The sequence below is a fragment of the Zea mays genome, chromosome 8 (assembly GCF_902167145.1).
Source record: "Zea mays cultivar B73 chromosome 8, Zm-B73-REFERENCE-NAM-5.0, whole genome shotgun sequence".
Lineage (NCBI taxonomy): Eukaryota > Viridiplantae > Streptophyta > Magnoliopsida > Poales > Poaceae > Zea > Zea mays.
Genome location: NC_050103.1, coordinates 93,786,964 through 93,810,147, shown reverse-complemented (window position 1 = coordinate 93,810,147; position 23,184 = coordinate 93,786,964). Strand labels below are relative to the sequence as shown.

The following is a 23,184-nucleotide window of genomic DNA, read 5'->3' as shown; positions in this document are numbered from 1 at the left end:
CCAAGGTTATTTCAAATCATTATGTCTAAAATTCATATCATCTCAGGAAAATATTGATGTTGTAGGAAATGAAGAATTAATCCTATGGCAATCTACATGCTTTAATTTGTTGCAAGTATCTCATGGCATGTTTTTCACTAATTATCTTGTTATTGCCATGATTCTAGATATAGAGAGATTTTTCATGTTCTTAAAAGGATAAGGTGTCATGTAAGGAATTCAAACCCCTAAGACACTTATTAAAGAAAAACTCTCTCTATAACTAGACTAGTGAGACTAATGATTTTATCTATGTAACCCAAGTAGTCTCACTTGTAGAGAATAAGTTTCTCTTTGGAAATGTGTAATCTAACATGAAAAGAAAAATCAATCCAATGATTTATGATGTGTTTCTACTTGCTTAAATTGGATATGATTCTTTCACATTTATCGCTTTCCAAATCATGAATTAGATTTATTCCTATAATCTTAAGGGATTATTTATGCTTGTTTTGTGAGTTAAAATTGAGCATAACATCATCTATAGGATAATCTAGTTCATGCTATGAAATTTTCATGTTTGAGTAATCCATCTTTTCATTCCTTATCAAAAAATGATTACAAAAAGGGAAACTAGTGCTTGTGTTACTAATGACATATCTCTTGAGCTTACTTATGAATATCTACAAAAGAGAAAGTACACAAGCCTCATGGGTTGCTCTTCACCCAAAAGAAGAAAGGTAGAAGCAAAGGTATGGGAACTCATCTCCCCATGGCTATTTAATCTAAATTATCATATTCTACCCATGTGAGGAATAGATTCTTTATTGGACCTAAATCAGCTAGACGTGCATTCAATCTCATTCTTTTAAATGCTCATGTCCATTAGAATCTATTTAATGCCTTTGCAATATTTATATATGTTATCATATTGATTTGCTTCCAAGTAATACTAAATTCAATATGATGAAGTAAAATTTCCAATGATTGATTAAAATGCTTAAAAAGTGCATATTCCTCTTTCTCAAATGAAATGCACTAATGTTAAGGATTTTACTTCATGTCTGTGTGACTTATGAATGATGAATTGTTTATATTTCCTATCTAAAGAGATCATCTTTCATCATATGCTCCCTTGTGCTATTAACATCTTTCTTGAGTATTTTCAATAAGTTTGAAAGGAAAAGGAAACAACTACAAAGGGAGGACACTCACATGAAAGAGAAGGACATCAAGAACAACAACACCACTTGGACAATAAGGTTTTCACAACAATCAATCGTGTGGTTGTAAGCATTCTATATCTTTTTCATAATGAGAATACTAGGCTCAAAGTTGTTTATTGCAAATTTAATAAGCCTTGATCAAGATGTATAATGCCTCTCCATATTTGTCTTTAAAGTAAAATGCATCCATTTAATTCATTCAAATACTCGATGCATATCTTTAGGGGGAGTCTATTCTTATATCTTGATTATGTTGAGACTATTGCTTTATCCTAGTAATTTCATATAGTATCTTGCATGAGAATGAGTTTCTCATGAAGTATGCTACTATTATTAAAATTCTTGTCTTTCACTCTAAAGTAGCATATTTCCTGGATTCTCCTACTCTAAGCTTAATTGATAATTTATTGTGTATGTCTCTTGATCACATCTGTTATTTGTTTGATCATTGAATGACTTCTATTAACAATCATGCTTCTTAGTGCCGCATATACTATCAATCAATATCTCTTGATATGCACTAAGTTAAAAGGAGAATTCATGATACATTTATGCAATTTGTGATCCATTTGCCATATGCTAACAATAACTTTGAAAAGGATCACTAGTTGTAGAACTCTCTATTGTGCAAAATATTTCCATATATTGTCATTGAATATAGGTCTTAAGCATCTAAGACTAAGGACAAGCACAATGAAGGGAGCATCTCTATATGAAGGTACAAAAGGGTAAAACTGCTTCATTCTATTTAAACTTGTACCTAAATCTTCCTTTTCTATACTTTCCCTACATATCTTGTATAAAAGGAAGAGAAAGCATGTCCATGCATTATCCCTGCTTCATAACTAGTTTAACCTCTTAAAATTTCACTCATGCATTAATGCATCTTTGTTAAAACTAGATGAAGTGGTTTTATTGTCAAAGAGCTTAAAGCTTAACCTTGTAACGAGGATAAGCTACCTTTGTTCCAAAGGTGGATGGTCCTTAAGTCTCTTTGAAATCTTTAAGGGTAAAATGCTTAAAATGTTTGCAACATGCTTCGATAAGTGCATAATCTGTCATGAGCATCACACTTATACTATGACACAATGCACTTCACATTCTGTATGATATAGATATGTTCTCATTAAACTAATTATGTGCAATTGGCATTTAAGGCCAAAATACGTGTTCCTCTCCATGCACATATTTAGGGGGAGCAATCTATGTTATATAGAACTATGATCATGCTTAATTTGACATATTCCTTGATCATATCTCTTTTATGTCTATGAGTAATATGTTTTCAAGTGTATTCTCATGCTTAGTCATAGAATTGAAAGGGAAATGGAGTATTTAGCAAAGACGACGCTTCCACTCAACTCCATCAGTTTTATCCACTCTTTGCCGATATTCCGCATAGTTCACCACTTTGGTATAATCTTCACTCATATCTCTACTTTCAATTGGTATTTCAATTGTTTGCCAAAGGGGGAGAGAAAGTAAAAGGGCTTATATTTCACTCAAGTATCTGTTTTTGGCGATTCATGCCAAAGGGGGAGAAAGTATTAGCCCAAAGCAAAAGGACGGCACCACCACCAAATTTTAAAACTTATGATTTTCAAATTGGTATCTCATTGTGTTCAAAAGGGGGAGAAAGTAGTATTTTCAAAATTGATATCTTAAAACCCTCTTGAACACTAAGAGGAAGGAAAAGCATTTGAAACAAGGGGAGAAAATTTCAAATCTTGAAAATGCTTCTCTAAATCTTATTCATTTACCTTTGACTATTTGCAAAAGGACTTTGAAAAGGATTTACAAAAAGAATTTGCAAAAACAAAACATGTGGTGCAAGTGTGGTCCAAAATATTAAATAAGAAGAAAACCATCCACATCTATTGAGATAAGTATATTGGTTTCAATTCCAAGCAACCTTGCACTTACATTATGCAAACTAGTTCAATTCTGCACTTTTATATTTGCTTTGGTTTGTGTTGGCATCAATCACCAAAAAGGGGGAGATTGAAAGGGAAATAGGGTCAAATCTTTTCCAAATAAGAATTTTGGTGGTTGAATTGCCCAACACAAATAATTGGACTAACTAGTTTGCTCTAGAATAAATGTTCTACAGGTGCCAAAGGTTCACATCAAACCAATATAAAGTCAAAAGAAAGGGCTAAAAAGAAAGGAGCAAAGGAAACCGAAGTGCTCCCTGGTCTGGCGCACCGGACTGTCCGGTGTGCCACCGGACTGTGCGGTGTGCCACCGGACAGTGTCCGGTGCACCAGGGAAGATCGACTTCAAACTCTTCACCTTCGGGTTTTCCAGGCGCCCTCCGCTATAATTCACCGGACAGTGTCCGGTGCACACCGGACTGTTCGGTGTGACAGCGGAGCAACGGTCATCTGCGCGCAACGGTCGACTCTGCAAAGTGAACAGTGCAATTCAGATGTCAGAGCAGACGGTCAGAGGGGCACCGGACTGTCCGGTGTCGCATCGGACTGTCCGGTGCCACATGAGGACAAAGCCTCCAACGGTCGACCTGCTCCAAGCCCTAACGGGAGGATGACGTGGCGGCGCACCGGACACTGTCCGGTGGCGCACCGGACTGTCTGGTGCGCCCATCGCCAGCAAACTTCTCCAACGGCCATATTTTGTTTGGTGGCTATAAATTCCACCCCAACCGGCCACTTCAAGGGCGGAGCCCAAGCAACATTCCAAGTCATCTAGTTGACATACTCAAGCCCTCCCAACCTCATATATTCATTGATCCATCTTATACACAAGATTTAGTCCACTACAACCAACACAAGTGCCACAAAAGAGAGAGCAAGCAAAAGAGAGCTACTCATTTGAGCTTAGCACTAGTGCCTTGTGAGATTCATTGAGAGATAGTGTGTGCTACATCTTTGTGTTCATTTGTGCGTGGAGTATTGACTCCCATCGAACTTCCTCCAAAGTTTTGGAGGCTTGTAAAAGCTAGCAAGAGACACCAAAGAGTGTGGTGGTTCTTGTGGGATCGAGAGTGATCCTTGAGAAGAAGAAGAGCTCGCCGATCCTTGTGTGATCGGTGGAGAGAGGGAAAGGGTTGAAAAAGACCCGTCCTTAAGTGGACTCCTCAACGGGGACTAGGCCTTCGAGGGCCGAACCTCGGTAAAACAAATCACCCGTGTCCATTGTGTTTATTGCTTGTGATTTGTTTGTTTTCCCTTGCTCTAAGTTTTTTGCACCATTCTTTGCTTCAAGTTAAATTCTCATTTAGTGAAGCAACACTTCGCAAGAAAGAACTTGACTTAGTGCTCTTCTCAACCAAGGCTACTTGCTTTGTTATTCTATAACTTATTAGTAGTATTGATTTATCAATTCCGCATTATTTGAAAGCAATACTCTTTACAAGCAAAGACTTAGTTTTTATACTCCATCAATTGTACATCTTGTTCTAACCACTAATCAAGGGATCTAGTTGGGGGATAAAGTTTTAATTTTCAGGTTTCGCCTATCCACCCCCCTCTAGGCGACTTTCAAGGTTCATTGGTGTCAATATCATTTCTAGCTGGTGTCATTAGAGTTACTTTAAAAACTTAAATTCTCTCTAGGATTCATGAATTGAGTAGAAAATTAGCTCATTTTCCCTCTCAAATCCTAGAAATTATGGAAGGGATTTAAGTTTCCAACTAGCCCTAAACAGTGTTTAAACACTATTTTACATTAGGTTTTTTTAAAATTTGCCGGTGTCGGCTAACACCAATCCTATGTCGTAGCTACATTCGTCACTGCAGGCCATGTTAGAAATATGCCCTAGAGATAATCATAGAGATGAGCATATTTCTTTGTATCCATGATATATATATATTGCTTAATTGAATATCCATGGAAGGCACCTTGTATTGATTAGCAATTATGTGAATTGTTTGTGAGATTCTTTACTTATATGGTTATTCTAAATGATGTCCCTAGTCAGAGTCGATGACTAGCACATGTATTAGTTGATGACTACATTTCACAAGTCATGAACATGGAGATGTTAAACTAATAATGTGGGCGCATGTATGACATGAGGCTGGACCGACCCAACGTGAGATATTGTAATATAGTTCTCTTTTTGCAACATGAATACTGTATCCTTAGACCTGAGATTGTCGCATGTTCTCAAGATGTGAATTGACTTACTTAGGGACTATCAAACGTTATTCCGTAACTGGGTAGTTATAAAGGTAGTTTTGGGTTTGTCAGGAAGCATGTTGTGAGGCATGGTCAATCAAGATGGAATTTGTCCCTCTCTTTGTGAGAGATATCTCTGGGCCCCTCGAGTGATTGGATCAAGAAATGCATGGCCGTGCTAGGGTTAAGGGTTAACCATTGAAAGGATTCCAATTCACAGTATCGAGAAAGAGAGGTCAGCTTAGAGCCAGACCAAATATCGTGAGACAAAGGGAACAACATGTACGTAATGTTGCAATGGTTTGTCTGATATGATCTTTACGTGCGCATAGGAGTTGACATGTCTTGCTAGAGGCCGCTATCAATTATTGGGCCAAGTAAGAGTACTCGGGCTATGTCTATTTGTACGTGAACCTATAGGGTCACACACTTAAGGGGAAGGAAGCCTAACTCGGATTAGATCCGAAATTAGACTGGGCTTTAGGGTTACTGATGGGCCTCGGTGTCAGAAGCCCACCATAACGCCTATATAATGAGGGGCGGGGGCACGGTTAGGCTTAACCTAATTCGCCACTAGCAAACGAGTAGCCGCTCGCCTCTCGCCCTCGCCAAGCCGCCGTCGCGAACCTAGCAGTTTGGTACGCGGCGCTTCCTCCTTGTACGTGTGGATACCTCGGAGGTGCTGCATCTGGAGCACTAGGACGAATCATGCGAGGACGTGAAGGACGCCGACGACTACACGGCACTGCTCGACGCGTTGGTCTACATCGAGACGTCTTCCGCTGCTCTACGCGTCTAGTGGTAATTCCATGACCTATAACCGCAGTAGTTCTTGGTTTTATGGGTTGAAAATTTTGTTTTGCGCTAGCGTAGCCTCCCCGTAATCCTTCAGTGGTATCGGAGCCAGGTTCTGCGTAGTTTTAGGTCTGGATCTAGGTTCATGAGATGGATCTACTTGATGCACGGTTTGATTAGATCAATTGGTTATAAAGGGTTGAAGTAGATTACATCAGATATGACTGAAGAGATTAGTTCGTCCTTCTCTGTTATGTGCGCAACTTGCCCCTACCGGCTGGAATCACCATCGGGGCTAACTGCGTACACAACCAGTAGATTGACGTAACAGATCGACGTCATGAGTGTAATCTTCTTCGGGTCGAAAGTCTCGGATTTGGGTTGATTTGATCAACAGCATGAGATTTTCAGTGGAATTTCCATACATACGATGCATGGGACCGCCGTGGCTATCTGCTGTAGTGGCGAACATATAGAAACGTGTTTGTCTAACCTGTTTTTGCAGGACATCTTGTGATCGGTATGGCTATTATGTGTATATGATGCATATTAATGAATTATTCATGACCTGCGTGTCGTGACCAGGGCAATACGGCTGGAGCCACATGTATTGTCCAAATTTAATGTAATGACCTGCGTGTCAACATGTGATGATCCAAAGCGTATATGTAATTTGTTTACCAGCATACGTTAGATAGGTCTTGAAGGACTCATCACCTGAAGGATGGCATACCTATATCATGGAGATGGAGATCATCGTGATAGACAGATTATTGGAGATGGGGATCACCATGTGACAGCAAGCCATACCGAATCACAACTGTTGTGTGAATGCCATTCTTAAAGTTCTACTTGTTCATATTGCATATATGTCCTTGCGTGCAAAGATATAAGTAGGACGATCCCTCATAATTAAATGTTTAAGCTTAAATGCCTCTCCAAACCTTGCACTATCATAAGTCTTGTACAATTGGTGGTGGGTCTATGAAATTAGGGTGCCACCAGTTTTCCTTGACTAGATAGGTTTGTATCGGATACGAACTACATAAAGGGTTGGTTAACTTAAACAAAGTCAGCTTAATGGTTAAGGACTTTGGGGCATAAGGTTGGGAGCCGAGACATAGAGATGTCACCCAACAACAGAAGTCATATATATGATATGATTAGCAAGGAGTTGCTTACCGATCTACCTTGTCTTCTAGCGGTGATGCTAAAGCTCACTAGTAAACTTGTTAGTTGTGGGTTCTGAATCACTAAGTATCAATCGAGGGATATTGATTTTAGTGGGAGTAGACTATTAAATGTTTAATATGATTTACTCTGTCATGGATATTTTTGTCTTAGTATTTTGCATTATTTTGTTGTAGATAAATGGCACCTAGCACACCAACATTTACTTTGCGATCAATTCTTGAAAAGGATAAGTTAAATGGAACAAACTATACGCATTGGATCCGTAACCTGAGAATTGTTCTCAGGGCTGAAAAAAGGAAGACGTTCTAGACACCCCACTGCCAGAGGATCCTGGTGAAAATGCAACTGCTGCAGCTAAAACCGCTTACAAGAAAGCAATGGATGCTAATCTTGAAGTGAGTTGCCTAATGCTTGCTTGCATGGAGCCTGAGCTACAGATGCAGTTTGAGACAAACCATGAGGTGCACGATATGATCGTGGCGCTCAAGGATATGTTCCAGACTCAGGCTAGGACTGAAAGGTTCAATGTGTCCAAAGCCTTTCTGGAATGCAAGCTAGCAGAAGGCGCAGCAGCTAGACCACACGTAATCAAAATGGTTGGTTACAGTCAGAGGTTGGAGAAGCTAGGCTTCCCAATAAGCCAAGAGTTGGCCACTAACTTCATTTTGGCATCTCTTCCGCCCAGCTATGGTAACTTCATTACGTACTACCATATGCATGGGGCGGAGAGGGGCCTCAATGAACTATGTGGCATGCTGAAAACAGCAGAAGGGGACATAAAGAAAAGCGCTGGCAGCAGCGGCCATGTGATGGCGGTCCAAAACAAACCCAACTTTAAGAAGAAGGGTAAATCTCAAAAGAAGAAGGGCAAGGCAAAGGATACAGTATCCAAGCCAAATCAAAAACCCAAGGCTGGACCAGCTACAGATGCAGAGTGCTTTTATTGCAAAGAACTTGGTCACTGGAAAAGGAATTGCAAGCAGTACTTGGCCTCTATTAAGGATCGCGGCGGTAAGGGTACAACCGCAGTAGGTACACTTGCTATTCACATTACAGAAATTTTTCTTGCTGATTCTTATATTAATTCTTGGGTATTTGATCGGAGCGGTTGCCCATATTTGCAATTCGATGTAGGGAATGATAAGAAGTAGAAGCGTGAAAAGAGGAGAAGTTGATTTCCGGGTAGGCAATAATGCAAGAGTTGTTGCGTTGACCGTTGAGACGATGCAACTCCACCTCCCATCAGGATTTATTTTGGAGTTAAATAATTGTTATCTAGTTCCTAGTATGAGTCGAAACATTATGTCTCCTTCATGTTTGATGAAGGATGGTTATTCATTTGCGAGTGAAAACAATGGTTGTGTGATCTCTAAGAATGGCATGTTTGTGGCTTTTGCATCCATTATGAATGGGTTATTCATTTTAAATCTTGATGATGCACCTATCTGTAATATTAGTGCTAAAAGGCCTCGTCCTAATGATTTAAGTCCTACCTACATGTGGCACTGTCGTTTGGGTCATATAAGTGAGAATCGCATGAAGAAGCTTCATTCTGATGGGCTTTTAACTTTGTTTGATTTTGAATCATACGAGACATGTGAAGCTTGCTTACTTGGTAAGATGACCAAGGCGCCCTTCACGGGTTTACCGGAGAGGACATTAGATTTATTGGAACTCATACATACTGATGTGTGCGGACCAATGAGTACGACAGCTAGGGGAGGATTCCAATACTTCATAACCTTCACTGATGATTTTAGTAGATATGGGTATGTCTACTTAATGAAACACAAGTCTGAATCCTTAGAAAAGTTCAAAGAGTTTCAGAATGAAGTAGAAAATCAGTGTGGCAAGAAAATTAAAGCACTGCGATCGGATCGTGGAGGTGAATATTTGAGTCATGAGTTTAGCAATCATCTAAGGAGTTGTGGAATTGTTCCACAGCTTACGCCGCCTGGAACGCCTCAGAGGAATGGCGTGTCTGAGCGACGTAATCGGACTTTATTGGATATGGTTCGATCAATGATGAGCCAGTCGGACCTACCTTTGTCGTTTTGGGGATACGCTCTAGAAACATCAGCTTTCACACTAAATAGGGTACCGTCTAAGTCCGTAGTTAAGACACCATATGAGATGTGGACTGGGAAGACTCCCAGTTTGTCTTTTCTGAAGATTTGGGGTTGTGAGGTTTACGTCAAGCGACTTCAGTCAGATAAACTCACTCCAAAATCGGACAAGTGCATGTTCGTGGGATATCCAAAGGAAACTTTAGGATATTACTTTTACCACCGGTCAGAGGGCAAAGTGTTTGTCACCCGGAACAGTGTGTTCTTAGAGAAAGAGTTTCTCAAAAGAGAGAAAAGTAAACAAAAGGTGTATCTTGAAGAAGTTCAGGATGAGCCAGTGGGACAAGATTCAACAAGTGATGCTAATGTAGCAGAACAAGTTGAGACGTCTATGGCAAGAGAATCACCACCACAACCACAAAGGTCAGCAAGGTTTCGCGAGGCACGAGGAGAAGTGCTATTGTTGGGCAATGGGGAAGTGTTGTTGTTAGACAACGACGAACCTGCAACATATGCAGAAGCGATGATGGACCTAGATTCCGAGAAATGGCAAGTCGCCATGAGATCCGAGATAGATTCCATGGGAGAAAATCAAGTTTGGAACTTGGTTGACCCGCCTGATGGTGTTAGACTCATAGAATGCAAATGGATCTATAAGAAGAAGAAAGACATGGATGGAAATGTTCACATCTATAAGGCTCGACTTGTTGCAAAGGGTTTTCGACAAGTTCAAGGAGTTGACTATGACGAGACATTCTCGCCAGTAGCGATGCTTAAATCTATTCGGATCATTCTAGCTATTGCCGCATATTTCGATTATGAGATTTGGCAGATGGATGTCAAAACAGCTTTCCTTAATGGAAACCTAGATGAGGACGTGTATATGATACAACCCGAGGGTTTTGTCGATCCGATCAATGCTGGAAAGATATGCAAACTTCAGAAATGCATTTATGGGTTGAAGCAAGCATCTCGGAGTTGGAACATTCGTTTTGATGAAGTGATCAAAGGGCTTGGTTTTCATCAAAATGAAGAAGAAGCTTGTGTTTACAAGAAGGAAAGTGGGAGCACTGTTGTATTTCTGATCTTGTATGTGGATGACATATTATTGATTGGGAATGACATTCCTATGCTGGAGTCCGTCAAGGCTTCATTGAAAAAGAGTTTTTCTATGAAGGACTTAGGGGAAGCAGCATATATTTTGGGCATAAGGATCTATAGAGATAGGTCGAAGAGGCTTATAGGATTAAGTCAAGATATGTACATTGACAAGGTTTTGAAACGGTTCAACATGGAACAGTCCAAGAAAGGGTTCTTACCTATGTCACATGGTATACACCTTAGCCAGATGCAATGTCCTGCGACGGCTAATGAGCGGGAGCGCATGAGTAAGGTACCATACGCCTCAGCAATTGGATCAATCATGTATGCCATGATAAGTACACGCCCAGATGTTTCATACGCTATAAGTGCTACGAGTAGGTACCAGGCTGATCCAGGTGAGGGTCACTGGACAGCGGTAAAAGGCATTCTTAAGTACTTAAGAAGGACTAAAGATATGTTCCTGGTATATGGGGGTAAGGAGGAGCTCGTTGTAACTGGTTACACCGATGCTAGCTTCCAAACTGACCAAGACGAGTTAAAATCGCAATCAGGTTTTGTGTTCACAATAAATGGTGGTGCTGTTAGTTGGAAGAGTTCCAAACAGGAGACTGTGACTGATTCTACAACAGAAGCCGAGTACATTGCAGCTTCTGAATCTGCGAAGGAAGGTGTTTGGATAAGGAAGTTCCCCATCGAGCTTGGTGTGTTTCCTAATGCATCTAGTCCATTGAACCTCTACTGTGACAACAATGGGGCTATTGCGCAAGCTAAGGAGCCAAGGAACCACCAGAAAAACAAACACGTACTGCAGAAGTTTCACCTCATACGGGAATTTGTTAGGCGGGGTGAGATAAAGATATGAAAAATACATACGGATTTGAATGTTGCTGATCCTTTGACAAAACCTCTTCCACAACGTAAGCATGAGGCACACATGAGATCTATGGGTATTAGATATCTTCTAGATTAACTCTAGTGCAAGTGGGAGACTGTTAGAAATATGCCCTAGAGATAATCATAGAGATGAGCATATTTCTTTGTATCCATGATATATATATTGCTTAATTGAATATCCATGGAAGGCACCTTGTATTGATTAGCAATTATGTGAATTGTTTGTGAGATTCTTTACTTATATGGTTATTCTAAATGATGTCCCTAGTCAGAGTCGATTACTAGCACATGTATTAGTTGATGACTACATTTCACAAGTCATGAACATGGAGATGTTAAACTAATAATGTGGGCGCATGTATGACATGAGGCTGGACCGACCCAACGTGAGATATTGTAATATAGTTCTCTTTTTGCAACATGAATACTGTATCCTTAGACCTGAGATTGTCGCATGTTCTCAAGATGTGAATTGACTTACTTAGGGACTATCAAACGCTATTCCGTAACTAGGTAGTTATAAAGGTAGTTTTGGGTTTGTCAGGAAGCATGCTGTGAGGCATGGTCAATCAAGATGGAATTTGTCCCTCTCTTTGTGAGAGAGATATCTCTGGGCCCCTCGAGTGATTGGATCAAGAAATGCATGGCCGTGCTAGGGTTAAGGGTTAACCATTGAAAGGATTCCAATTCACAGTATCGAGAAAGAGAGGTCAGCTTAGAGCCAGACCAAATATCGTGAGACAAAGGGAACAACATGTACGTAATGTTGCAATGGTTCGTCTGATATGATCTTTACGTGCGCATAGGAGTTGACATGTCTTGCTAGAGGCCGCTGTCAATTATTGGGCCAAGTAAGAGTACTCGGGCTATGTCTATTTGTACGTGAACCTATAGGGTCACACACTTATGGGGAAGGAAGCCTAACTCGGATTAGATCCGAAATTAGACTGGGCTTTAGGGTTACTGATGGGCCTCGGTGTTAGAAGCCCACCATAACACCTATATAATGAGGGGCGGGGGCGTGGTTAGGCTTAACCTAATTCGCCACCAGCAAACGAGTAGTCGCTCACCTCTCGCCCTCGCCAAGCCGCCGTCGCGAACCTAGAAGTTCGGTACGCGGTGCTTCCTCCCTGTACGTGTGGATACCTCGGAGGTGCTGCATCTGGAGCACTAGGATGAACCGTGCGAGGACGTGAAGGACGCCGACGACTGCACGGCACTGCTCGACGCGTTCGTCTACATCGAGACGTCTTCCGCTGCTCTGCGCGTCTAGTGGTAATTCCATGACCTATAACCGCAGTAGTTCTTGGTTTTATGGGGTTGAAAATTTTGTTTTGCGCTAGCGTAGCCTCCCCGTAATCCTTCAGGCCAGTGGTGGCGAATCACACCTCCTCGATCCTCACCCTCACGACATCACCACAGTAGATCCGACCAACGACCACCGACCCATCGATCCTCATCCACCTCTACGAGGCGTAGGTGAGCCCGTCATTTCCTCCTAAGGCCTTTCCTTCCCCTCCGTGCCCCTAGTTGATACTTGATTTTAATTCCCTTGAAGGTATCAAAAATTAAGGCAACACAAGTTAGGTATAAAGACCTTCGTCCTCCTGATTTAACACTTCTTCGAAGCGTTAAAGCATGGGGCGAAGGTTTTCAGTGAGAAACATAATGAAATAACAAGAGAGTGATGAAGGGGGCTTCATTTAACTAATTTCATATAATTTGACATTTTATTATATCTTTCTTCATACATAAATGTACAAGCATACCTTCGGCTCCTACACACAAGATGGCGTGAAGGTACTTCGTAGGCTAAGCGAGATAAAGTGTGAGCCCTCGAAAAGGTATTTTATGCAGGGCATTGTTCATCTATTTATAGTGAAGATAAACCACCTTTGTATAAAATTACAATCCTGCCCCCTTAAGGCTTTACACTTAACGTTTACAAATGATGTAGGGATATGGTTGTCTTTTCCCTTTCTTTATTGTTGTGCAAGTCTTTGACACCTTTTCCTTCGTCAGCTTGTGCTCGAAGCCTTTCTCCATACCGTATGCTAATGGCTTCGGCACGATTTTGATCAAAGATTTTCTCCACACCGAAGCTACCAGCTTTCTCCAACCTTCGTTATTCACCTGAAACACACTTTGTTATACCAAAGTACAGGTGTTTTGAGGACCTTCGGCAAGGCAAGCCCCCCAATAGTAGCCCCTTGCGGGATGAGTCTGTTGCTTCATAACGAGCTTAGATCGCAAAAATCATAAATGTGAGGCCTTGTGTCGAAGGTACGAAAAAACCTTCCTCAAGCTTGTTATGAATATTCCGACTGGTAGGGCCCACATCTCAGTGAGTACAACGGTTAAGTACAAAAAATCTACGGGTATAAAATGGAGCAACACCTAGTGGTGTTAACACGACATTTGCTGCTTTTGCGCGTGTTGTTGTTCAAGGCTGCTCTACCTTTGAAGCTTACTTTGATTGTATTTCCATCTCTAGATCAGCCTTACCTAGCTAAAAAAAGTACGGTTTTCCAATACGAAATGGTAGAAGAGTAGTCTGGTGCTGGTGTGCCTTTGGTACCTTCGTCAAGCGTTCAAGAGACAAAGGTTGAGGAGTTTGTTTCAACAATAGAGGCTTCACCTCTCAGGTCTTAGCTGGCTCTTTGAATCTATCCGAGGATAATGACATTATTGACATTGAAGAGGATAGCACTACCATATGTCCTACGAAGCCAAGCCATGTGGACTTTGTCAAATCTAAGATCAAATGAGGACATATTGAAGTACTTAACCACTTTGGCTATATTGACAATGTTTATTGGTGCAGTTAGGAGGTGATGATTTAGTGCCGAATCCGAGACAAGACGAAGTCGTCGTGTTTCAAAGTTTTCTGAAGGCTGGGCTTAGATTTCCTTTGCATAAGACGATAGTTGTTGCTTTGAAAAGGTTTAACATATACCTTCATCAACTCACCCCAAACGCTATAGTGCGTCTAGAAATTTTCATTTGGGCTATACGAAGTCAAGGGGTTGAACTTGTTGCCAAAGCTTTCTAAGAAGCCTTTAGTGAAGTCCACGAGTTACACTTTCAGACGAAGGCGGCTAGAGGCCTTCACAACAACTTTGGTTGCTACAACTTCGCTTATCAAAGGGGCATGATGTTTCCGTCTCTTGCATATCGAAGCAAGTGACTGAATGAATGGGCGAAGGAGTGGTATTACATGAAGAATGATTTAAATGAACGGAATGATAAAAAGAGAATTATTCATACTCCAATTGTTACAAGCTTCGGATATAAAAAGCCAAAGTGTTACATCTACTTTGAAGCTTAGGTTGTTATAGTTGCTTTCAATGCTGTTTGTACACACATTGGAACAAGGGATCTCGTCCAGAAGTTTTTAGCTTTTAAGACATGGCCACTAGCGGCTGAGTGGGAGATGCCGAAAATGTGTGAAAAAACGCTTCGAACGCGAAGCCTGGGTTGATTAGACTTCGTTACAAGTATAAATTTGAAGATGAATTTGGGAAGCCTAGTGACGGGTGGTTAGATAAAATACTTGGTGTCGAAGCTTTACAATGGGCTTTTGCTACTCAAAAAAGGAATTGATTGAACCGTGTTTTTTATGCTATTCGCTTCTTCTATCCTGACTATCCCAACATGGTTCAAGATTCGAAGAAGAGGAAGAGAAAAGTCACTATTAAGCAGAGCAAAGTCCCGAAGATACAAGCTGAGTCGACACCTCAAGCTTCGAAGGAAGTTCTGGTAAAAAGGCTTTTTTGATTGTTACTACATTGGTCATAAATTTGCTATATTAATTTCTTGATATATATATTTTTTAGGCTGCACCCAAAGCTACGGTGGCAGCTGAAGTTGAGGAACTACCTTCTATGGAAGTCGAAGAGGCAAAGATCGGAGAAGCTATTTCCTTGATAGCACAAAAAGTTACACCTTTGGAGTCGCTCCTAGAGAGCGAAGAGGAGGAGCGAATAGCTCCGGTAATGAGTTCATTCTTCGATATTGACGAAGATGAATCTAATGAAAAGGATATTGTCGCCACCATATTAGCGTCGAAGGGTGTTGCTCTACCTGTTGTGGATGTGACTATACCAAGTAGTCCAGAGTTCAAAATAGATGGTTGCAGTGGTGACACCTTCGGCGATCATAGTAGCTGAAGAGAAGGGTTGCTCCAAACCTACTCCAGTGGAGGATAACGGTAAGGGGCATGTTAATATTGAAGAGGCTAAGAAGGCTATTGAAGATGACACACCGCTTGGAGAAGGGCCTTTTGACCAAGACTTGGGTAGTCAAAGGTACATGGTTCATCATGCTGCGGGGAAAGTTATGGGCGCAAAGCAGTTGGCCAAAGCTATCAGTTTGGCTAAACAACTTGGGTACCCTTTGGGGTCCACTATCTTTGAGGGAGGGCCAGACGATTACTTGTGAAAGGGAAATGTGTCCTTGGGCTATTTCTAGTTGTTTTGGCGATTAAATGCTCAACACATTACTAAGGACTGACACTCCTCTTATGAGCATGAGCACACGTGTTTAGAAAGCAAATTGAAACAATCAAGTCCAAAAGATTAAGGAAAATAAGAAAAGCCCTTTTGGGCTTCAAATTGGGCATATTGCAAACCTCTATGAATCAAAAAGATAAAGGTATGTTTCTTGCACTTAGTCATTTGTTTTAGGTGCTAACAATGTTCATCTAAGTGTTAGGGAACTTCTCAAGTCGAGCCAAAATGTAGTGAAGAAGTTTGGCTAAGTATGGCCAAACATGGGCCAATCTCGGCCTCATCGGACAGTCACCCGAGACACGCTTGGGTGAGCCAGAACTACACTCGAGCAAATCGTGACTGCGCTCGGGCAAGCCGGTGATGCGCTCGGGCAAGTCGGAGATGCGCTCGGGCGAGTCATGATTGCGCTCAGGCGAGTCAGAGATGCATGAGCAAACCGTGACTGTCTCGCGCCTAGGTTGGCCTTGTGCGAATCAAAACTGCGTCTCCCGCCAAGGTTGGCTTTGGGTGAATCGGAACTGCGTCTCCCATCCAAAGTTGGCCTTGAGCGAGCTGTGGCCTCGGGCGAGTCGGTGGGCCAGGCGATCGAAGGCGCACAACGGTCGGCTCGATCGATGAAGGAAACAGATCACCGATTGTTCAATTTGGTGCACGCAGACATGGAAGGCTGATTGCTTCCCTAATGAAGAACCAACAGTTTCTAGGCACCTTGGGGCTATAAAAGAACCCCTAGGCACCATGGAGCGATACCCGTGCAACACACCAGAAAATCACAAGAGCATACAATAAACTTTGAGTCTGATGTCTGATCACGCTTTGGTTCATTCGAGAGAGTTTTGAGCATGTTTTGAGTTGAGACTATCGTTTTCATTCTTTTGCTCTTTTTTTCACTTGTGTGCATGGTCTTGCTGCATTTGTGCTCTTGTGTGTGTTGCTACTCCCTCCCTTACTCTTGTTATTGATTGTGATCATATTGTGTAAGGTGTGAGAGACTCCAACTTATGGAGATTCCTCACAAATAAGAATATACTATAAGGAAGACAACCATGGTACTCAAGTTTGATCTCTAGATCACTTGCGAGGGGTTGAGTGTCACCCTCGTCCATGGGAACGCCACAACGTGAAGGTAGGATTCTGCTGAACCACAGGATAAATCGTCGTGTCTCATTGTCTACTTACTTTCATTGTGATTTTGTTCTTCCTAGATCTCCACTACACTTTCATTATTGCTCTAGTTTCAATACACATCTTGTGAGAGCAATTAAGTGAAGAAATCCTTCTTCTATTCTTAATTGAACTTGGTTTTAGATTTCACTAATCCCATTTATAGACCAAACTTGTTTTTTAGTTAAGTTTTGTAGGATCACCTATTCACCCCCCTCTAGATGTTCTCAACTTGTACTGTTGCCCAGATAACATGGAAACTGAAGTATGCCGCTACATGGCGGATAATATTGGTTTACGGAAGCTAGAGGTCATGCTCTCAACCATGTCCTCCGAAGGCTTATATGATTGCTTGGCTTACACGCATCTGAAGTTAATTTCTGTTGATTATGCCTTTAAAGCTTTGGCTTGATGGAATAATTTAGTTACCTCTCTCTTTTTTATGTCTTATAGGGTTTGTTCCTGAGGAAGGCCCTAAGGATCGAGAGTAATGTTGAGGGTGAAGCTGACCAAAAAGAGATAATCAAGCTCAGATCCAAAGTGTCCAGGCTTCGGTTTGATTGCAAGAAGGAAAAATAGTCCAAGCTATGTGCAAAGAGAAAAGTAAGCTCGAAGAAATAATGGAGAGGAAAATATCAGAGCTCAAAGCTTCTAATGCTGAAAAGGACAATCGAATTGCATCACTTGAGGCTGAGCTAAAGCGAGCAAAAGAGGAATATGAAGCTGAAACACCAAAGATAATGCAAGCATCTGTCGAAGTAGCTATTAACCTTAGCGATGCTCAGGTGAGAATTGATGACTTGAAAGACAAAGTGAATCATGTGAGGCAACTCAATGAAAACCACTGAATCATGTTAGCAAACTGTCACACCCTCGGCAATAGATGTCATAATGAATTATTGAAGACCTTCTCCTTTGTCGGGGCTTTGTTTTAAGAGAAGAATTTCTCGGATGGTGACTTGGAGGGCTTGATGCGGTGGGTTCTCAATGAGACCCGTGCTTTTAGAAGTGTTCTCTCAGTACGAGAGGACTATTGTGCTTGGATAGACGCCCGAAGTACTGCTTCAATTTTGCTAAAAGCCAGGTGCAATCATGTGAAGGTTTGCACTGACCCTGACTTAAGAGTTCCTGCTGACCACGTCTGAAGATCGACTGTCAAAGCTTCGGAGTTGTCTAAAAAATTCTTATCTGAAATATGGAAGAAGAGCAGAAAAGAAGTAAGTATCGAAGAATCTATAAAGAACAGGGAGAAGGATTGTACTTTGTTACCTTCATCTTTACCTTCGTGGGGCATGTTCATACTAACTTCGCAAAATCTCTACAGGCACGACAGGCAGCTGAAAGAGATGTAGATATGAGAAAGAAGTTGCAAAGTAAGAAAGCCGAAGGTTTTCAACTTTTCGCTTCTGTTAAATTTTAGTGTACTCATGCTTTAGCAATTGTTTTACTAACCCTTGCTGAAAAGTCTCCACTTCATAGGTAATAACTGAAGTGAAACATACTGAAGCCGAAGCAAAAGATGCTACTATCTAAGTCGAAGCAATCTCTATCAGAGCTACGAAAAAACTACAGATGATGTTGTCCTCAAGATTTGTGAGCAAATCTATGACAAAGTGATGCAAGGCAACAAAAGGAATTGATTAGATAATGTGAGAAACAATGATTGTTTGTTGTCATATTTTTGCTGGTACAAAGTGTCTGAATGCTTCGATAGTTTTTCAAGTGATTTGTAATATATTCATACTTCTTAGTTTTATTGTTGCTTCTTTGCTTTCTTTTGTGATGTGTGAAATTTTATTCAACATGTGTTTTAGAGCCAAAGGCGAAAAACACCTTCCCTTCTTTTCTCACATTACAAAGGAAATCATAGTTCTGCATTCCCTTAGCAATGGCTTCGGAGTTTTTACGCCATTACTTAGGTGAATGAAACATAGCTCTGTATTCCTTTAGTAACGACTTTGGAGCTTTTTGACTGTTACTTAGGTGAATGAAACATAGCTCTACATTTCTTTAGGAACGACTTCAGGGCTTTTTCACCATTACTTAGGTGAAATGAAATGTAGCTCTGCATTCCCTTAGGAACGACTTCAGAGCTTTTTCACCATTACTTAGGTGAAATGAAACGTAGCTCTACATTCCCTTAAAAACGATTTCGAAGCTTTTTCACCATTACTTAGATAAAATGAAATGTAGCTCTGCATTCCCTTAGTAACGACTTCGGAGCTTTTTGACCGTTACTTAGGTGAAATGAAGCGTAGCTCTGCAATCCCTTAGGAATGACTTCGGAGCTTTTTCTGCATTCCCTTAGTAACAACTTCGAAGCTTTTTACCGTTACTTGGGTGAAAGGAAACGTAGTTGCATTCCCTTATGAATATGTGGGCGAAGCTAAGCCAAGAATATGGAACTTCCTTGAGAAGGTTTGTTGTTTTCGATCTCTTTTTAAAATTCAGTGTTTCTGCTCTGCTGTTAATTTTTGACCTGTGATGAGCTTCTTGCACTGAAATATGATCCTTGAATTACTATTTGAACTGCATTTCTCTATTGATATTTTAATCTCATTTCTCTACTGATATGACATTTCCTTTCATAACTACATCGCATGCGTCGTATTTTTGACCAGCGCAGGCATTTGGAATGTGTTGGACAAGCGAATAACTAACTGGCCTGATACACGAAATATCATAATTGTTTTTTTTTAACGTAATGACAGAAGCTCTGCCTCTCAATTAAGAAAAATGGAATTGATCTACTTTTAAGGAAAACCGGACCTAAAACCTACACAGAGCGCACGGAAGAAAAACCGGTGAAGGCCCTAACAAACAACCTAGACAATAACAGCCTCCCACACACAAACACATCTATAGTCATCGTGACAAGCTCAAACACAAGGGACGAGCAGCTCCAACTTCCCAAGACGAGCCGCACACTGCCAAAGCAACTCGACGACGCCTACATCCAGACACCGACGCAAGGAATAAGACCGCGACGTGCCATCGTTGCCAAGCCTCGACACATCCCACACGAGGCAGCTCCGATTCTTCACCACGAGCAAAGATCCACAACGTCGAACTCCGGGAGTAAGCAGACGCCTAAAGCGACAATGGCCCTAACACCACCGAGCCAAGTGGAGTGACGAAGAGCCTTCACAACGCCGACGAACACACAAACTGGAGGTCTTCTAGGCCACACCTTCAAGAAAGAGAAACGACGTCGAAAAGCTGCTGCCGCCCGTCTGGTACCAACCAAGCAAAGTTTCCTTCGAAGACCTAGCAGAGCAGCGTAGATCGCCAGCACCAAGGAGAAAGTTGAAGGGTCAGCCACGCCGATATCACCCCGCCAAGCCGTCGTGCATTGTCACCTTCTGCCGTCCACCGACGCACCAATCCAGTAGCCCCAACCCTCAAAGCCTCAACGTCGGTCGAGCACCAGCGAGAGACCCCAAAAAGGCCGAGGTGAGGGTTCCCGCATGGTGGCGAGAGGTCCAAAGACTGAAAAACGGCACCCTCAATAGGGTAGGGATGGCGCCCGCGGGCGTCACCGCTGTTCGCCCGCAAACCGGAAAGGCTTTCGCCAGAGGACCTCCCACCACACTCCCCAACGCACGGAGCCAGTCGCCCCTACCCACATCACAAGCCGAAACGAGAGGCAGAGAGATGAATCTAACTTGAGAGGCTCAAGATCCGACCCCAGCCCCATGACCCACCACCTGCAGAAGGCGTCGCTGACAGCTGCAGGTCCGCCAACGGCCAACACCTCCAACCCAGACATCCCGCTACCAGCACAGGCAAGCCACGCTGCGGCCGTAGCCGCAGCGGGCCAGCCGCGTGCGTGGTCGCGGGCACCGCCGCCGCACCACGGCCGCAGTAGCTACAAGGCCACCCGTCCATGCCAGCGGGGAGGAGCGGTGGACGGCGACCAGCCTCCCAGATCCGGCCAGCTAGCCCGCCGATCCAGCCTTCCCAACGCGGATCAGGTCGCTGGCCACCTCCAGGAAGAGGGAGGAGTGGAGAGGGTGGAAGAAGGGAGGGAAACGAGCGAGAGAGCAGTCCCGCCGCCGCCGCCGCCCTCCTCGCTGCTCGCCGGACTTGGCGAGCTGCTCCGATGACGGTGGGGTGGAGTTGGGCAGGGTCGAACGGGAGCCGCCCGTGTCACCCAAAGGAGGACGACGTGGGGGCCTTAGTCTGTTGCCCATCATAACTGCTTTGAGTTAGCAACCGGATGGAAAGATCTCAACTGAAGGAAGCGACATCTCTGAAATCTGAAATCAGGCCGGACAAACTATTGAGGTCTATCAAGCACTTTATGTACACAGTTTTCGTGTCAGTCCGGGCCTTACTATATTAAATGGCAGGACTCTTATCATCTTAAATATAGGTAGACCTGATTTAATTATTGAAATCTGACATTGGTTAATTTGATGTCTAGGTGTCTTGTGAAGCAAAAAGAGATCCTTGGAGGCCAAATCAAGTGGCGATGATGCCTTCAGAAGAAATAAAGGACTACCTTGTAGCGGTGGATGCTTATACACAGGTAACTAATATGGAATTGTTTTCCCACACAGACATTTTGTTCCCATGCAGAAGCCTTTGCTGGCTACGAGCAGGGTAAGCTAAGGCTACTGGAAGATGCGAAAGCATGCAGACCAGATCTAGGCGAAAGTCTGCTACAGGGAAGTCTGTTACAGGTATGCATGTGAGGCTCTGTGATGTGACTGAAAGTTCACCTATTTAGATCTTGTTCGGTTAATCCCGTTACCTATGGATTGGAAAAAATTAAGAAGAAGTTTGACTTGCTTAGGATTTAAATCCACCCAATCCCACTCAATCCATATGGATTGAGAGCTAACCGAACAAGCTCTTAAAGGAAACGTTCGGGACCGTTTCAGAGCTCAATTGAAGGAAACGTTCGGATCCGTTCCCAACAGGTGTCGGCACACGGAGGTGCTGCACCGCCAGGAAACGCTCCCATGCTGCCATTCCCGAGTTTGTTTTAGTAAACAACAATGTGTCTTGTACTCTGGAAATCTGTTTCTCGATCGTCTTTTCTAAGGGTTTCCTCTATATTTTGAGAACATCAGTTAACTCGTTGGCTTAGGTGTTTTTAATGTGAGAACAATTAAGTATATTGGTTGGTTCTTAATTGGTAGCGATCTGTCCGTTGTATTTTGTGGACTTAGCCCGTTCATTTCATATTGTAGAAGCAGTAGAAGCCGATATGAATTAAATAGCCAGGTGGATAGGCCATCACTTGAGGATGTTTGGGTTTGAAGTTAGAAAAAAGCTAAGATTAGCTTGACTAAAAATTTAATGGCTTCCATTACTGTTGACACCTTTTTGGAGGCGCCAATTACTCAAGAGAACCAGCGGCGGTGCTCTCTGGTCAGGCGCGGACGGTCCGCGGCCCAGGGCCGGACGGTCCGCGACCTGGCGCGAGGCGGCGGTGCTCTCTGGTCAGGCGCAGACGGTCCACGGCGCAGGGCCGGACGGTCCGCGACCTGGTGCAGGAGCTCGGTTTCCCTGCCTGACGGCCGGACGGTCCGCGCCCTAGGGCCGGACGGTCCGCGCGTGCGCAGGGGCGGCGGAAGATTGCCGGCGGCGCCTGGATCTCGCTCCCGGGAGGGACCCCGTCGGGGAGGAGAGATCCTAGGTGGTGTTTAGGCTCGGGTAGACCGACCTAGACTCCTCTAATCGACGTAGAGTCGAGTAGAGGCGGAGAATTTGGGGATTGGAAGGCTAAACTAGGGCTAAACTAGAACTACTCCTAGGATAAAATGCGAATAAAAGTTGTATTGATTCGATTGTTGATGATAAATCGGCCGTAGACCTCTCTTTTTATAGAGGAGGGGGGCTGGACCCTTTACACGACTGGATTCCGAGCTAATTCCGCAAATCTAGCCAACAAACATAGCACAAAACTCGGAACCCTAAACTGCTCTGCGCATGCGCGGACCGTCCGGCCCACAGGCGCGGACTGTCCGGACCGCGGACCGTCCGGCCTCAGGGCCGGACCGTCCGCCTGCTCAATTTGGGGTTCAACATATGCCCCCCTGCCTTTTGGTGGAGCTGAGCAAACCAAAAGCAACTAACTCGATGTGATTACATCGGTTCTCT

The 23,184-nt window shown here is 43.0% G+C and overlaps 2 pseudogenes; one reads left to right on the top strand and one right to left on the bottom strand.

Moving 5' to 3' along the window:
- Nucleotides 1-15,567, top strand: part of LOC109941820 (uncharacterized) — a 29,189-nt pseudogene extending 13,622 nt beyond the window's left edge.
- A 4,282-nt stretch (nucleotides 15,568-19,849) lies between these two features.
- Nucleotides 19,850-20,770, bottom strand: LOC103637100 (uncharacterized; annotated as a pseudogene).
- Between the last annotated feature and the right edge of the window lie 2,414 nt (nucleotides 20,771-23,184).